An 11,167-nucleotide genomic window follows, 5' to 3' on the forward strand; every position below is an offset into this window, starting at 1 on the left:
TTCAAAACATTAATAGATAATCCTTTCTCCATGTTGATGCTAATGAAATTTAGTTGTTTATTTCTTCTGTTTTCAGTCATGATGAATTGGCCAAGAGAAAGCCTTTATATATTGCTAGTAGATCTTCAACTGCTTAAATATTTATAAATTTTACATTTTTTTAAGAAAAATGAACTTTAGGCTCAAATTCCTTAGCTAATGTTTGACAATATTATTATTATTTTTTTTTTGGCTGGGGAAAGGTGTTTATTTTTACTTGCAGGTTGGATGGTGGGGTGGATTTCAAAGTGGGGAGGGAGGAAAGCCCCCAAGACCAGGACGAGGTCTCATGGGTCTGGTGGCAGAAGGGTCCTGGTTCCCAGGAGCTGGCTGGTCCTTTGTGGCCTGGGGCAAACCCAGTTAGTCGCTGAGCTGGAGGGGCACGCCATCCAGCGGGTGCCACGCCTCCAGCCAGCGGTCACTGAGGCCCAGACACTCACACCAGTGCCTAAGACCGTCCCCACTGGCACGGCTGCTCAGCTGGACTCCCCCGATGAAGCCATCGGCTGTGCCCAGATCATAGTCCCAGACGGTCACCAGCAGCATCTTCTGAGCCAGCTCCTCCCGGGGGCCTGTGTAGAAGAATTCCTCATTGAATTCGGGGTTCAGGGTTTTCTTGAGAACACTGGTCTTGTACTTGGATTTCTTCCCCACATTGGGATGCACAAAAAGGCGGACAAAGTGGTCCGAGTAGCCGTTGGCGTCCATTGGGGCGAGGTGGGTGCAGCGCAGGATGCCCACCAGCAGGCAGCCCCGCTGGAAGCTGTAGCAGAGAGACAACAGAATGCGTCCCCTGCTCCTCCCCAGCCTCCTCTGCCTCCATCTCCTCCTCATATACAGACATGCCTTGGGCTGTGTCCAAACTCTTGGGCCTTTTGGTCAGCCTTCGCTTCTCCAGACAGACGTCGAAGCTCCGAGCAAGGTTGGGCACCAGCTTCCTCAGGGGCACCCGCAGCATCCCCAAAGTCGAGGGTCCACAAGCACACATACAGCTGCAGGGTCTTGCGCCCCGCATCCTGGCGGGTGAAGCCATGCTAGGTTAGCGTCTCTTCCCAGAATGGACCCCTCGTGCCCTTCACTGTGCGCGTGCGCAGCTGGCTGGCTTTGCTGGTGCCCCGCAGCTGACTGGCCTTGTCATAGGTGTCCACAGAGCCCCAGAGGCCGGTGGCTTGAGGTCCTTGGCACGGTGGGCCGTGCAATGCGGGGCACTGTTGTCCTCATCGAAAAGCAGTGTGAATTCCAGCGTGCCCAGGCCAGCGCTGTCGTCTGAGTCGCCCTCTGCCTCCAGGTCGGCCTGGGACTAGGCTGCAGGGCCAGTGGAGGGGGCTACAGGGCACAGGTCGAGGGCTCGCCGGGCGGGCTCGGCGAAGGGGTAGAAGTGCGAGAAGTAGTCCGAGATGAGGCGGATGGGCCGGATGGGGCCCGGACTCACATTGATAGCCATATGTTCCTGCATGCTGACGCGTTGTGGCCGCCGCCAGCCCGCTACCACCGGGGCCGCCATGGAGACACGGAAATCAGCAGCTCAGAGCGAACCCCGCGGGCCTGGTACCAGGGCAAGGGGCCCTGCCGTCGGGACGGGACGACGGGGCATCGCCAAAGACTCCAGGAACACTCTGAGAATGGCTTCCACCGGTTCAGTCCTTGCCTACGGTGGGTGTGCGTTTAGGCTGCAGAGCCCGTGAAGCGACACTATTATTTTGCTTTTAATGAATGTATGCTTTTATGGTTTCATTTATGTTTAAATCATAGGTTATTTTGACAATGTGAATAATTTCTTTTTGAAAGATCTGCACAAAGCTGGGTCCTATGAGGTGGAGGTTAAAGGTATCCCAAATGTCCAACTTATCAAACACTATACCCCTCCCTCATCTCTCATTACCTCTCCTTCCACCCATCAGTACTCTCCCGTTTATCTTTGGGTTCTATAATTCACTGCAACATCTTACAGAACCCATGGACCATCAAGGAATTGGCTTACACAGTTATAGAGGCTAGTAAGTTCCAAATCTGTGGGTCAGATGTCAGCCTGGAGGTCTCTGCTGACTTTCGTAGTGGCAGAGACTGGAGAACCTAATTTACCAGGTCAGAGTACAGGCCTCTGGCTCACAAGGCTGTGAGAGTCAGTGAATCAAGTCAGATGAAATGCTGCTGGCCAAAGTCCCAAGAACAGGAGAACAGGCACAGGCCAATGAGCGAGATAGAGAATTTTGTAAGAGCATTGATTATATATTAGATGTAGACTGTAGCCTCAAGAAAATTCTTCTTACTTGAGCAAGGCAGTACAAGGTATGCAGGATGGTGACGGCAGTAACAGTGGTGACTCGACTCACATCCCCACTAAGATGATGACTCAAGGTATATCAAACCCTATTCCTGACTCCCTAACATCATGGTCAGCATATTCCACAATGGCCCCATAACCATGTTACTGGGTCAGGCTACTGAAGACTAGAAAGTCATGAACCCCCAACTGTATGCTTATCCGATAACTAGTGCTTATCCTATAGCGCCACACCAGGACTCCAAGATAATATGCGGGGCTTCAAACAGTTCATGGAACAATGGAATTGAAAGAAAATATAATTTGTTCACTAAGTTTCTGAAGCCTTCTCATATATAGAATTCAGTCTTGACACCAGGATAAATAATTGAAGGTAAGGAGAAACCAGGATTCAAATCCAGGAAAGACTAATCACAAAGACTCGGGTCTAAGCAAGCATCAACAAAATTGCTGCCATTGAGTGGATTGTAATTCACAGTGATCCTATAGAACAAAGTAGAACTGCCACATAGGTTTTTTAAGATGTATTCCTAACAAAATAGACTGCCACATCTTTTCCCCACTAGAGTGGCTGGCAGGTTTGAGCCAATGGCCTTTTGGTTAGCAGAGGAGAGTTTAAGCACTGCTAGGTCTCTTTAGCGTAGTGGTTATGAATCGGGCTGTGAACCGCAAGGTCAGCAGTTCGAAACTACCAACTGTTCCATGGGAGAATGATGAGGTTTTCTGCTCCCGTAAAGATTTACAGCCTTGGAAACCCAGTAAAAGGTCACTATGAGTTGGAACCGACTCCAAGGCATATAACCACTACGACCACAGGTCTCTTTGTAGTGAACTTGTGTTTCTGACTCATAAAAACCCTGAATAGAGTTCCAGAGAGCAGTTGATGGGTTATCAACTTTGTGGTTAGGGTGATTAGCAGTTCAGGATTTATCCTATATCTATGGGTCAACATCAAGGAGCCCTCTACAGCTACAAGTTAGTTCAAACCCACCAACTGCTGCACAGGAGAAAGATGAGGCTCTCTCCTAGAAAGATTAACAAATAGCCTCATGGTGTCACCAACATGGGTCGGAATCAACTGAGTGGCAGTGGGTGGGTATCAGCTTAATACAGAAATGCATCTGTAGATCAATGATCCCCTAATAGAAAGTTTCTGAAGCTGACCTATTGTTAATTTACAGATCTGCTTGACAAAAAGAGCCAAGTTGTTTAGAAGCATCAACATGCCAGAGGGTATATTTCTGCATGAATTCCCTCAATGGCTGGAGTCTGAGGCCCTCGTTTTGCTTTTCATGCTCTGGCAGGATGAAGTCTTATTTTTATAGTTATACATTTGCTGCTTTCTCCCATGGATGGTAAAAAACATGATTTCAATTGTTGGCTTTATAAGTTATAATCATATAATCGGAAGCAGCTGTGAACACAAGAAAGCTAGCTCAAAGCACTTTAATTAATACATCTTCACTGACAAATTCCACTCACAACACTGATATTATTGTGTGTGTGTGCGTGTGTGTGATTTTATCAGCACAAAGGGGAATTTCTGAACCTTGGTCTTTTCCAGACCATCTGCTCCACTTTTCCTTACTTAAAAAGAAAAGAAACTTGAAAGAGATATTTTGGAGATGGCTTTGTCTGATGCCCCCAAATCTCTTCTTGAATTCTTACTGAAATCCCCCTCTGTTCTCAAAGCTACAGGCCAATAAAATCAAACTTCAGATTTGCTGGAAATGGGTGCTATCTGTAGTATACACCCAGTTCTCTCCTTCAGGACTAAAAACGTATTCTGAAAGTGCTTTGCTTTCTAACGACTCCAGTTGTTGTTATGTGCCATGTGCCGTGGAGTTGGTTCCGACTTATAGTGACCCTGTATGGGATTTCTGTAGCTGTAAATCTTTAAGGGAGCAGAAAACCTCATCTTTCTCCCATGGAATAGCTGGTAGTTTCGAACTACTGACAGTGAGATTAGCACCCCAAATCGTAACCACTATGCTACCAGAGTAGGCAGAGCTTAATGCCATCTGTGCCTAGGTTGAAGTGTTCAGATGCCAATTTTTCTTGAGTACATCATGTAATTCTGACAGCTGAACTGCACAGCACGTTTAAAAGTGGGTTTGGGGTAACTTTCCCTAGCCAACCTTCACAGGAACTATCCTGAGCAGCCCCTTTAAGGATGGCTTTAATGGTTACTTGAGTATGAAGTTATACTTCAAGAGCCTCAGAAAGAGTCTGTAAGCTTTCCTATCTACAGTAGGCCCCCTGTCAGCTTCCATGGGTCTTGTATGTGTCTGTGACGCAGTATTGCCATCAGTATTGGTTGTGGGAGATCCCTTTACCCTCTGTGCCCTATAAAAACTCACCATGTGGAAGTAGAACTTTGGAAATTCATCCTGGTATTTATGAATTCCCTCACTCAGGTGATCTGTTTGTCTTGATTTAACTCCTGCTTTGTACTTAATAAAAGGAGCCCTGGTAGCGTAGTGGGTTATGAGTTGGATTGATAACTGTAAGATCAACAGTTCAAATCTACCAGCAACTCCAGGGGAGAAAAATAAGGGGTTTTACTCCTGTAAAAGGAGCTCTGGTAGTGCAGTTGTTACAAATCGGGCTGCTAATCTCACGGTCAGCAGTTCGAAACTACCAGCTGTTCCGTGGGAGAAAGATGAGGCTTTCTGCTCCCATAAAGATTTATAGCCTCAGAAGCCCTGTACAGGGTCACTATGAGTCAGAATCAACTCCACGGCACTTAATAACAACAGCTCCTGTAAAGATTTACAGCCTCAGAAACCCTATACAGAGTCTCTACCAGTCAGAACCAACTCGATGGCACACCACCACCAAGAGTCTCTTTTCTCCTCTACAACAGCATTCTCTGGATGCCAAGAGTGTTGGTTGTTAATCTTGTGAGATGCCATCAATTTTTTTGGACTCATGTGACAGGACAAAACTGCCCTATAGGGTTTATCGTTGCTGTAATCTTTTCAAAGGCATATCACCAGGTTGTTTTTTTTTTTGTTTTTTTTTAATGACGTCTGCAAGGTCAGTGGTTCAAGCTCACCAGCTGCTCCTCAGAAACCCTATACAGAATTGGTATGGGTTGGAACTGACTCAATGGCACTGAACAACAACAGGGCTTAACTATTGTGCCACCAGCCTTGCCTGCAATTGCCCTGAACTGAACAGAATAACCTAACCCAACATCAGCTTCTCCTGAGGGGCAGCCTGCATCCAAGGACTGGTCAAGAGTAGGGGCTACAAAGGCCTTTCCTGCTTGCCTTAAGGTGGACCAACTGTGAAGGGCCATGTGACCTATGAGGGACTTGAGCCTTTGTTACTATTGCATGGGCACTCAGTTCCTTCTTCCCAGGTCTGCCCCTTGCACTGCGCCATCTCAGGAAGCTTTCTGACAAACCTCACCCTAGACATGTCAACTTCCATGTTTATTTCTCCAGGAAACCAATCTAAGATATGTTTAAATGTTTAGAGCCAATCAAAATGATTTGGATTTATTTTTACTTTAAATCATCTCTCTTGCCCTGAACTTTCATTATCGTTTCATTTCTTTGGATGATGTTGACCCAGTCTCCATTTAGTGTTTGTTTCTTGGCTGTACTTTAAAATCTGCCCTTTGATTCACTTCAATCCTTAATGACTCAACCTAGTGAAGTTTATATCTGTGGAAATGGAATCTGTTTCCCCTTTACAACAAGGTAGAAAACAGTTACTACAACTCCTACCTATTAGTTTGTACCAATCCCAGACTGCTTTTCCCTTAATGAAGCAACTTTTCTCCAGCCACTGGACCTTAATGTGCACTTTCCTACTAATAAGCACTGTGGGTATAGCTTTGAAAGAAATGGGCTTTATTGTTGTTGTTAGGTGCCATCTACTTGATTCTGATTCATCAATTGTTGTTGTTGTTGTTAAGTGCCGTTGAGTCGGTTCCGACCCATAGCGACCCTGTACAGGGTTTCCGAGGGTGTAAATCTTTACGGGAGTAGAAAGCCTCATCTTTCTCCCGCGGAGCAGCTGGTAGTTCATCAATACTCTATGTATAATAAAATAAGTAACTGTCCAGTCCTGAAACATCTTCACAATCGTTGCGATATTTAGGTCATTCTTGCAGCTACTGGGATAATCCATTTTACTCAGGATCTTTTATCTTTTTCTTGCTGACCCTTTACTTTAGAATGCCTGATGCCCTATGCCCTCCTGTTAACATGTACAAAAAGCATGTGACAAACTCTTACCAATCTCACTTCTAAGGACCATTCTGGCTGCACTTCTTCCAAGACAGATTTGTTCTTCTGTTAGTCCATGATAGATAAGACATTCTTCTCCAACACCCTAGTCCAAAGACAGCAATTCTTCTTCAGTCGTCCTTAGTCACTGTCCAGCTTACATACACATATGAGGCAATTGAAAATACCACAGCAAAGTCTGGTGCTTCTTAGTCCTGAAAGTGACATTTTTGCTTTTTAATATTTTTAAAGGATCTTCTACAACAGATTTTAAACTTTACAAGATAACATTACAGATATTAAAACGTTAAACAGTGATCAAAGCACACTCAGCATTTATGAAGTATTTTCTTGACTCTCAGCTTTATGGTAAGTTCCTCACATGTATTAATTACTTCTCAATATCTCAAAAGAAGGGTGTACTATTATTTTCCTCATTTCCATATAACCACTATCAAAGGATTTCTTTAATTGCCATATTTCAACAGAATGAAAATGATCTTTCAGGATATTTTAAGTCTTTTTTTTTAATGAGCTAATTTAAACATGATCACAGCTGATTTCCTAAATATGACATTTGTTTTAAAATGTTGTTGAACTATTTTAAATTCTATAAGGAAACATGATTAGCAGAGACGTCTCTGCAAATAAAAAAATCACAATATTGAAAACATATGCTTGTCAATGAACATTTGTGGAGTGAGACTTTGTTTTTGACCTTTTACAATGCAAACATTTTTAATGGCTGACACTATATCTGCATCATAAACTTTATCATTAGCTAATACTACAGTTCAAATTCAATTATGATTTCCAATAACTACCTGAAGTTGGAATGCTTATATAATCATGTCAGAAATTGCTTTACTGAAACCCTTTTCAACTTCAGATCTTCATTAGAATATTCTCATGTAAAGTATCTTTATTTCACTTTACAGTTTATGTAGAAATTTTTGGTAGTATGTATTGGTCCTTCTGACTTATTTTTTAATATTTGTACTCTCCATGCTACCAGAGTTCTTTACAGATAGTAGGCTTTAGATTGAATTGCCATGTAATATGAGACAATTTAAAGAAACCATAGTTAATGCCAAAATTTAAGGGTCAGGGAAAAGAGACATCAAATTGAATGCAAATGAGGGTTTCTCATGTTAATATTCTAGACTTGACAGTTTTTCAGTTCAAGAAAATTCTCCTTGCCCCCAGAGATAATATTTTGTTCAGTGGTGCCTGTGTGTTCCTGATTTGGGTATTGTGATTGACATCTCATCTAGTTACTGACAAAAGTGGCAAAAAGTCACATCTCAAGGGTCTTCTGATGACGACAAGATTAGCTAATATCACTGCGTTCTGTTTTACTTCAGTGGTTTAAAAGATGTTTCCAATCTACACTTTGATGGTGTGCAGCCGCGACAATCATCTATTGTGCCTCGCCTGGCACAGCCCTGATTTCAAATCTTCTCCCCCTTTGTTCCCATGTTAGCAAGACCACGTGCTTTAGGTTTTGATTGAGTCAACTCTTGAATATTCCATACTTAACCTGAATGCTAAATCAGAATTTAAAGAGAAATCAAGAAAAAAAGAAATGGCTCCTTTTAGAAATAAAAAAGGAGAGCTTGCCTAGGAATTATATTTATAAGTGAGCTCATATAGAAATCCACTTGCAGGAAATTGTGGTCATAGGTATGTAAATCAAATAACACTGCCCATAACAATTGATAGAGGCAGGGAATAATTTACACGGGTAAGGGCACATTCCATGATACTGGAGGTATGTACACTAACACAGGGCAAATCTGGATTTCCATAGACAAAAGTGTGTGAACACGTTTTTACCAAAAGCATAAAGAAGGTGCTGTGAAATGAATTTAATGATTGTGCTCTTCCAAAAGCCTATACAGGGTCGCTATGAGTTGGAACAACTCCATAGCACTTAATGACAACAACAATTGTTTGGCTGAAAGGTGATCCCTGGGATACTGGTTCAGTTCCAAGTCTGAAGGGTGTCTAACATCACAGTCTTTGGGGTTCCATCAGTCTCTAGCAGACCAGTACCTCTGGTCTTTTTTATGATTTTGAATTTTTTCTACTTTCTGTTCGCCCTTTCTGTCCAGGACCTTCTATGGGAATCATGATTAAAGCAATTCATAATGGTGGCCACACACTTTTAGTACTTCAGGTCTCAGCATAGTGTAGGCTGTGGTTTGACTGGTCTGCTCATCTTTTGTTTCCTGCAATCTTTGATTTTTTTCAGTTTTCTTTGTTCCAAACAAGTGAGCAATAATTGCAGCTACAATGTCCAGTCTTAGATGGCTGCTCCTAAACTTTTAAGACCCTAGTCCCTACTCTGGTAGCGTAGTGATTACAAATTACATTTAGTTCTTTGATCCATCTTGAGTTAGTTTTTTTTATATACGGTGTGAGGTATGGATCCTATGTACTTTTCCTTCAGGTTTGGATATCTGGAGCTGAGTATACAGTTTTGTCAGCACCTTGTGTTAAAGAGACCATTTCTTCTCAATGTAATCCTTGTTGGCTGTTGTTCTGTGCTCAATTCAGGGCAGTGATCCACAGACGTCTATGATAACATAGTGAAGTGTGGAAGAAGGCCACAGAGTGGGATGGGGATGCCAGATGGGGGAGGCATCACCAATTCCTGGGTGGGTGGGTGCCAATGTGCTTCTGGCCACTGAGAGACTATACAAGGTAAGGGGGAGAGAACACTTCTCTGGTAGCCAGTGCGCTTTGGTACAAGTGCAGTTTGCTATCTGGTACCTAACCTGACTCGATGCAAGGAGCCGGTAGTCCAGCAAACCCAGTCACCACCTGACAGGCCCACCTCACTGTATGGTCCCTCACCCAAATGACCAGTGACCACACTGGTGAGTGAATCTATCCCTGTTTACGGCCCCCTCCCTGTTTGGTGGTGACCCACGTCACTTAAGTTCCAGTTCACTTTCCCACATTTCCCTTCTGTAGGGTCAGCTCATGTTCTACTCACTTTGATTCATTCCAGGAAATTGACACGCTGTTTCTGATTTATTGGGGATTCCCTGAAGTTGCCTTCCTATGACTTGGAATGGCTGTAATGTCCCCATTCACTGCTTTAGTTTTGTTTCTCATCCCAGGCAGTATTTGATCAACTTTTTTTTATCATTTTATTTGAAGTTCAGGTTTCCTGAATTGTCATCTGTATTTGTTTTACATGGTCTCTCAGAGCTTTGTTGTAGCGAATCTAGCTACATCTTCATCTTAACTCCACCTCCCACAAACAGAAAAGTCTTGAAGATGATATTTGGGAAAGGATGAATAGTTCTGTTTTGTTCATATTGAAATTTCTAGCACATAAGTAAGAGAGTTAAGCAGCTAGATATCAGAATCTGAAAATTAGGGGAGAAGTATGGCATAGAGATTTAAATGCACGAATCAGCAGTAAATAGATGATGCTTAAGACAGAGAGGAATCTCTGAGTGGTGCAAGTGGTTAACATACCCAACTGTTCACCTAAAGGTTATGGAGGCTCCTGGGAAGAAACATCTGGTGAACTACTTTCAAACACTCAGCCATCGAAAGCCCTATGGAGCAAAGTTCTACTCTGATATAGATGAGTTCACTATGAGTTAAACTTTACTCAATGAATGGTACTTTTTTTTTCTTTTTTAAGAGATAAAACTAGATGAGATTTTCCAGAGGTAGTAAGGATAGAGAAGAGGAAGGTTAAGTCAGAACCTGAAGGGATCCCATACATTTAAGAACATATAGATGGAAATAGAGATATAGGCATGGATATAGATATGGACATGAGATTGATTTGGATATAGACCTAAACATAGGCTTAGTTATATGTCTTGGTGTGGTGCTATGGATTAATGCACTGGACTGCGGTTCAAGCTCACCAATTGTTCCTATGAAACCCTAGACAGGATCACTATGGGTTGGAACTGACTCGACAGCACTTAACAACAACAATAGATATAGAAGAGAGTTATCATCAACCTCTTCATTTATTTCCTCATTACCTTCAAAGTAGAAGTTGACGATGATACTAACAAATCCTAGGACATATCTGTTTCCCTGAATGTGCTTTAAAGGTAACAGGTGTAATTACGGCTTCTTTTTCACAGTGATTACCACCAATATGCCATATGTATCTGGCAAGGTTTGCTTCCAGAGACTACTGGATAAGAGAAATGGTAAATCTCTGGATTATTAAAACTCCAACTATCAATGTCTGACCAAAATGTTGTCAAATTTTCAATAGAATTTTATATTAAAAAGCCCATTATGTCATGTATTTTTTATCATAACATTCTTTAAAAAATTTGTTTCTTTCAAATATTTATCGAACTTTAACTTTCTTCCTTAGAGAAAGATAACCAAAAAAGCTCAGATCTTTCTCAATTTAATGCACAATTTCATTATATTTAACACATTTTTAATAGAATGATTTGTTCTCTCAATTAACTGTGTCTAAAATATTCTTCTGTCACCAAAATGATTCCTAACATATTTCATTTTATTTTAATATACTTTTTAATAGGATTCAAATCACCGAATGTTAAATGGGTAAACTTCTTAGAAAATGAATTAACATCATTAAAAT

The 11,167-nt window shown here is 42.2% G+C and overlaps 1 pseudogene; it reads right to left on the reverse strand.

The window, feature by feature from the left end:
* Nucleotides 1-399: 399 nt before the first annotated feature.
* On the reverse strand, nucleotides 400-1,543 carry LOC102828280 (annotated as a pseudogene).
* Between the last annotated feature and the right edge of the window lie 9,624 nt (nucleotides 1,544-11,167).

Source organism: Chrysochloris asiatica, unplaced genomic scaffold, assembly GCF_000296735.1.
Source record: "Chrysochloris asiatica unplaced genomic scaffold, ChrAsi1.0 scaffold00055, whole genome shotgun sequence".
NCBI classification, from domain to species: Eukaryota; Metazoa; Chordata; class Mammalia; order Afrosoricida; family Chrysochloridae; genus Chrysochloris; species Chrysochloris asiatica.